The sequence below is a fragment of the Chenopodium album genome, chromosome 3 (assembly GCF_948465745.1).
Source record: "Chenopodium album chromosome 3, dcCheAlbu1.1, whole genome shotgun sequence".
Classification (NCBI taxonomy): domain Eukaryota; kingdom Viridiplantae; phylum Streptophyta; class Magnoliopsida; order Caryophyllales; family Amaranthaceae; genus Chenopodium; species Chenopodium album.
Window position 1 is genome coordinate 83,123,468 of NC_137836.1, and position 6,020 is coordinate 83,129,487.

General features: G+C 34.3%; 1 pseudogene; it reads left to right on the forward strand.

Annotated features, from left to right (window-relative positions):
* Nucleotides 1-1,950: 1,950 nt before the first annotated feature.
* Nucleotides 1,951-4,481, forward strand: LOC145624565 (scarecrow-like protein 30 pseudogene; annotated as a pseudogene).
* The last annotated feature ends 1,539 nt before the right edge of the window (nt 4,482-6,020 follow it).

The window sequence follows — 6,020 nt, forward strand, 5'->3', positions numbered from 1 at the left end:
ATCACTTGAATTAAGGAATTAATTGAAGTCACTAATAAATTTAATGAACAAAACTAATTGTCTCTTTCTCTTTTAGAAGGCAACTTGCTTATGTAAAAAATCAAGCTAGTTTCATAATCATATATCCACTTTATGCTAGGCCAATGAGGACAATGACATACAACATAGGAGTAGTTAATTCAACCACTTAAATGAAACCTTGACCATAGTTTAGGAGGTTAGCTTTAAGGAAAAGATCATGCATGTCCAGATACATACTCTGGAAAGTGGAAACAAAGAAGTTGGGATTAGGATGTCATTTGTTTGCCTCACTTTTAATAAAGTCCCTCTAATTACTCTATAAAATACTTCATCCGATTCTATATAATTTTGTTTCCTCTAGCTTTTTTAGAATCAACATTGACCAAATATTGTTTTTCTTACTTGTAAAATATACTGCATTAATATTATATTTCATACAACAACATACATGTAGATATGGTGTTTTAAGAGGCACTTTTACGATATGAATTTGTAAAAGTTTTCCTCTATATACAATGAGAGATATTTGTACTAGTCTATAATCAAAGTTGGATTTTATAAGATAAAACAGTCGTTAAAGACTAAGGGGACGTTTGGTTTGCGAAATATAGGTATGAGGTATGAATTTGGAATGATTAAAGCCCATGCCATATGTTTGGTTATAAAAAAATATGAATTTTAAACTCATACCTCAAACCTATGAGGTATGGGGTTTAGGGGGGTGGGTTTGGCTCATTCCAACCCCTTAGATATCAAATACATGGTATTCAAGGGATGAGATTCCATTCTAGAATTGAATCAAACACAAGGTATTTAGTATCAATTTCCAACCCGATACCACCTTAACCCTATTCCTGATTCCAACCTCATACCACTCTGCGAACCAAACACTCCCTTAAAGTTATTCTAATATGCTTCTTATATATATATATCATTGGTTAAAAGAAGATTAATACTTTGTAATAGATTAGACAATCCATAAAACACAACTATCATATTTATATGAAGTGAAATATAGAGCATAGCTTATTATTGATCGTCCTGTGTTAGAAAGACAGAAATAATTTTGAATCGAAATGTAGATACTTTACTTTAGTGTTGATTTAAGGTCTTCTAATAAGGATTATAGACATAGGAGCTGAGGAAACGTGGAGACTACTTAACTAAGACCTTATTTAATTCTCCTAATATTCACTTATTTTTCAAGAAAATTAATTATTTGGAATAGGGTTAGAAATTCAAATAAGTATAAATAAAATATATTCAATAAAATAAGTTCTGATATGGATAATTAATAAAGATCACTCAAGTTCAATTTACAGCTAAAATAAGTTATAATATGACCAGATTGATTCGGCCTATGTAGTGATTAAGTAAAAATCAGCCGAATAAAACGCACACTAATTGTGTAGAAATTAAAGAGCTTGTCATGCATGCGTTACACATCATTATGGGTGTACTTTGCAACAAGCTATAAGAATTATGAGTTGTTACAACATATGTATTTTGAGTCAAAAATGTTGTTATCAAATTACATATATACTACTGAAATATTACGAGTATATATAAAACGATATTAAAAAAACGTATCCTCTTAACCATTAAGCAAATCAATAAAAACAACTTTCGTAATGACATGTAACCATCTAATTGGTCTCAATTTGTCATAACTACAAGAAATAACAATCATGCAACAACTATCATCCTATTATTAATATATAATCTAAATTTAGCAAACCCTTCAAAATATTAACGACTATTCCTCTAGACTTTGTCCTCACATATGAATATATCATAGTCACATGCAAATAATTAGGATTTATGAACTTGGGCAGCAAGAAAGAAAAGTACTCGAGCAACTTATTTCTCAAATTTGCCTTATATATATATATACTTGTATATTTTTTCTTGGTTCACTCAACATTCTACTAATGCTGTCTTTATCACATTGACCATATTTAATTATCTTGAAGCTCCTTCCATGAAGCTTCATACTAATAACTACTACAGTACAATTTCAATCCTACTTATAAGGGTTATAAACAAATCAAAGTTACAAACTTGAGTTCATTAGTTTCCTCATTTTTCTTCAGGTACTTTATCATCACTCTTCTCACTACATCAAAATTTCAATTAAAGCTTGCTTCTTTCTTTCAATTTGTTCATTTATCCCTTGATTCCTTGTTTTTTGATTGATTTTTAGCTGATTTTGTTGGTGGGTTTTGGGTTTTCTGTAACACCCACCACCTGTTTGATCATTTGCTTGTGTCAAAAACCATAAATACTCTGTTTTTTCTGCCATGAATTCTGTACTTGTTGATTCTGATCTCATGAACTCTGCCTTCAAATTCTACCCAGCTGAAATGGGTTCAATCTATCTAAAGAACCCAACTTTTGGAGATTTCTTTCAAACCCCTGAAATGGTTGAACCTCAAACCCTTGAATATGAAGAAAATGAGAGCAAAATCAGCTTAGAAGCTCCTGATTCGATTGATTTGGATACTCTTTCAATTGATCAAAATGAGAGCAATAGTCGTTGTTTGAAAATACCTGATTTTCCTGATCATTGTCTTAAATTCATTAGTGATATTCTTTTAGAGGAAGATTTGGATGAGAAGCCTGCCTCTGAACAAGAGCATTGGGCTCTCCAAGCCACTGAAAAATCTTTGTATGATGCTCTTGGGGAGTCATACCCATTCCAAAATCAATACCCTCCTTCATCTCATTATTCCCCGTCATCTCCGGATCCATACACTATATCCCTAGATGATAGCTCTTCTGGTAAGAGTTTTAGCTCTTTTGAGTCCAATTTGAGTCATACCCAACCTCAATTAGACCTCAATGTGGATGATTTTGTTCAATCCTTCTTGGAACTGAATCCACAATCCTCTGGCTCGAGCTCTGATGATGGCGATGATGGGGTAGTAAATGATGTTGTTGTCCCTAAGAAGCCCTTATCGACTGCTCCCAAGAAAGGGGAGAAGCCGGTTAAGGGCTCGAGGAGGAAGAAAAGTCGTCAAAGGGATGATGGTGATCATGAAGGAGGGAGGAGTAACAAACTTCATGCAGCTAGTAGTGAAGATTATGCTGAGTTGGAGCAGTATGATGATATATTGCTTTGTAGTGAAAACAAGGAGGAGGATGCCTCTCTAAGTCCCAAAGAATGTTTATCGACGACAAAGGGTCATGGAAGTAGAGGAGCGCGTGGGAAGAAGCAAAGCATCAAGGTGGATGAAGTTGATTTAAGGAATCTTTTGGTTCAATGTGCACAAGCAGTTTCAAGTTTTGATCTTAGGTCGGCAAATGAGCTGCTTAAGCAAATTAGACAGTATTCTTCACCATATGGTGATAGCATACAAAGGATTGCCCATCATGTTGCTACTGGTCTAGAGGCGCGTTTAGCAGGCACTGGTTCGACAATCTCTACTGATATCTGTGATATGAAAATCTCATCATCCGATTTCTTAAAAGCCTACCGGCTCTATGTCTCAGCCATTCCTTTCAAAAGAATGTCTTATTTTCTAGCCAACAATACCATTAAAAAGTTGACCGAGAAAGCAACCAAGATCCACATTATTGATTTTGGTATATTTTTGGGTCTACAGTGGCCCTGCTTCATACAAGCACTTTCAAAAAGACCAGGTGGTCCACCAGAACTTCGTATTACAGGAATAGACTTTCCTCAGCAGGGTTTTCGGCCAGCAGATAGGGTTAATGCTACAGGACGCCGGCTATCAGGTTATTGTGAAAGATTTGGAGTGCCCTTCAAGTATCAGGGCATAGCTGAGAAATGGGAAAATATAAAGCTAGAAGACCTCAAGATTGAGAGTGATGAAATGGTGATTGTCAACTGTATGTTCAGGTCTGGAACACTACTTGATGAGACAGTTGAACCAAATAGTCCGAAAGATGCTTTCTTAAGGTTGATAAGAAGTATGAATCCTGATCTTTTCATACATGGAATCGTGAATGGTACATTCACTGCTCCATTCTTCATCAATCGATTTAAGGAGGCACTCTTTCACTATTCTGCTGCATTTGAAGTGTTTGATGCAACTTTACCTCGCGATGCACATGAAAGATTACTGATTGAGAGCGAGATGTATGGGAAAGAAATCGTTAATGTTGTAGCATGTGAGGGTGTGGAGAGAGTACAAAGGCCTGAAACATACAAAAAGTGGCAGGAGCGTGCATTAAGGGCAGGATTACGGCAGGTACCATTAGACAGGGAGTTTGTGAGTAAAACAAAGGCAATGGTAAAGGCAAATTATCTTAAAGACTTTCTCGTGGATGAAGACAGACATTGGATGCTCCAAGGTTGGAAGGGCAGAATCTTCTGTGCCCTCTCCTTTTGGAAACCCTCCTGATTAGAGTTATAACTATTCTCATGATCATATGTTTGTAATGTATGTCAATCTGTAATATTGTAATCATTATGTAACTTATTATTCAGTTTTTCATCTGTTTTGTGGTCTACGATTTCAAGTCGACTTTGAGCCTAGAAGAGCTTAGATTCAAATATTTCAGAAAGGGCAAGGTGCAATGTCACATCTGGCATTTTGACTATACCATGCTCAGTCACTATATTATTGCAGATCACTTTCTACTTTATCTTATTGGAAGGTCATTTAGGAGGTTTTTCGTGTGATATATCTAGGAAAGTATTGTAGATGGTCTTAATCTATGTTGTAAAAGAGAGGCCTTTCTGTATACCGCCTTCCTGTAAATCTGCAGAGAAGCTTCTTATTGATTGATGATTGTAATACATGTACTGGAGCACATGTTTATAAATTATAATGAAGCTTCTTTCAAGTCAAGTACTTCGTATGATATAGAATACTATTCAAAAAAAAAAAGTATGATATAGAATACATAATTATGAATTCAGATCATGTTGTTTTTGGGGTGACTTGCAGAATCAGTCTATTTCACAGCATCATTTTCGAGTTTTAGGCTTAAAAATCTTAATTAAAAATAAGTTTTGATAGAGACCATAAAGCAACACATGTATTGATGTAGTATCACACGGGTGCACATACAATGAAGTTTAAAACAGAAATATAAATAACATTCTCAAGAATCTCAACAATAGAATCATTGATTTATATTCCGTAGTTCACATTGTTAAGGTAGTCTCTTGATTGCCTGAATATAGTCCCCAAACTACTCAAAGTTGCCAACTTTGAGTTGGTCAAAAGTTTTACTATTAGTTTTCTTTGAAAGTTAGTATGGATAAATAGTTATTTATGGAGTTTATAATTTTGTATTTTTAAGAGGGTGTAGGATTTTGGAGCAACTCGGTTGAAATTGACATTATTATTATTAATACTCCGTATTTGTTTGAGCAAGAGGCGGACAACACTGGTCAAAGGTTTTCTTGATCAGCAATTCAGCATATACAAGCATTAACTTTTTAAAACCTTTTTTTGTTTCTACTAATTTTTTAGGGGATATAAAAAAAGGTATCGGCTTATCAAGCAAAATTTGATTTAGTGGTAAAGTTTGTTACTTTAAAATCGAAAGTTGTGGTATCAAACTCAATTAGAGGCAATTTGGAGTGGATGATTCCCTTATTTTTCCCCCCTTCCTCCCCCCCCCTCCCTCCTTTCAAATTATCTAGCCCACAACTCGGATCAAATTGGACCTCTAAGAGATTCTGATCTGATAGGACCTTTCTCCTTGACCCAAAAAAAAAAAAAACAAAAAAAAAAAAAAACTAGTAGGACTTTGACTACTTTAGAAGATACAAGATCAGATACTACCCCTATAAATTAGGATGAGGGTCATCAATATCATCATTTAGTTTTATTCCCCGTAACTTTATAATTTTAATTAAACTTTTAATCGATGTTTGGTCAAGTTACTCAAGTATCATAAGACATGTTAGTGATGTTACACATTCTAAAATATTAAAAGTATTTTTGACTTTAAATTGTAAGAGTTTACACGTTAATGTGAGCTTATCAACCCTATTGTGATTGGATTTTTTTTTTTTTTTT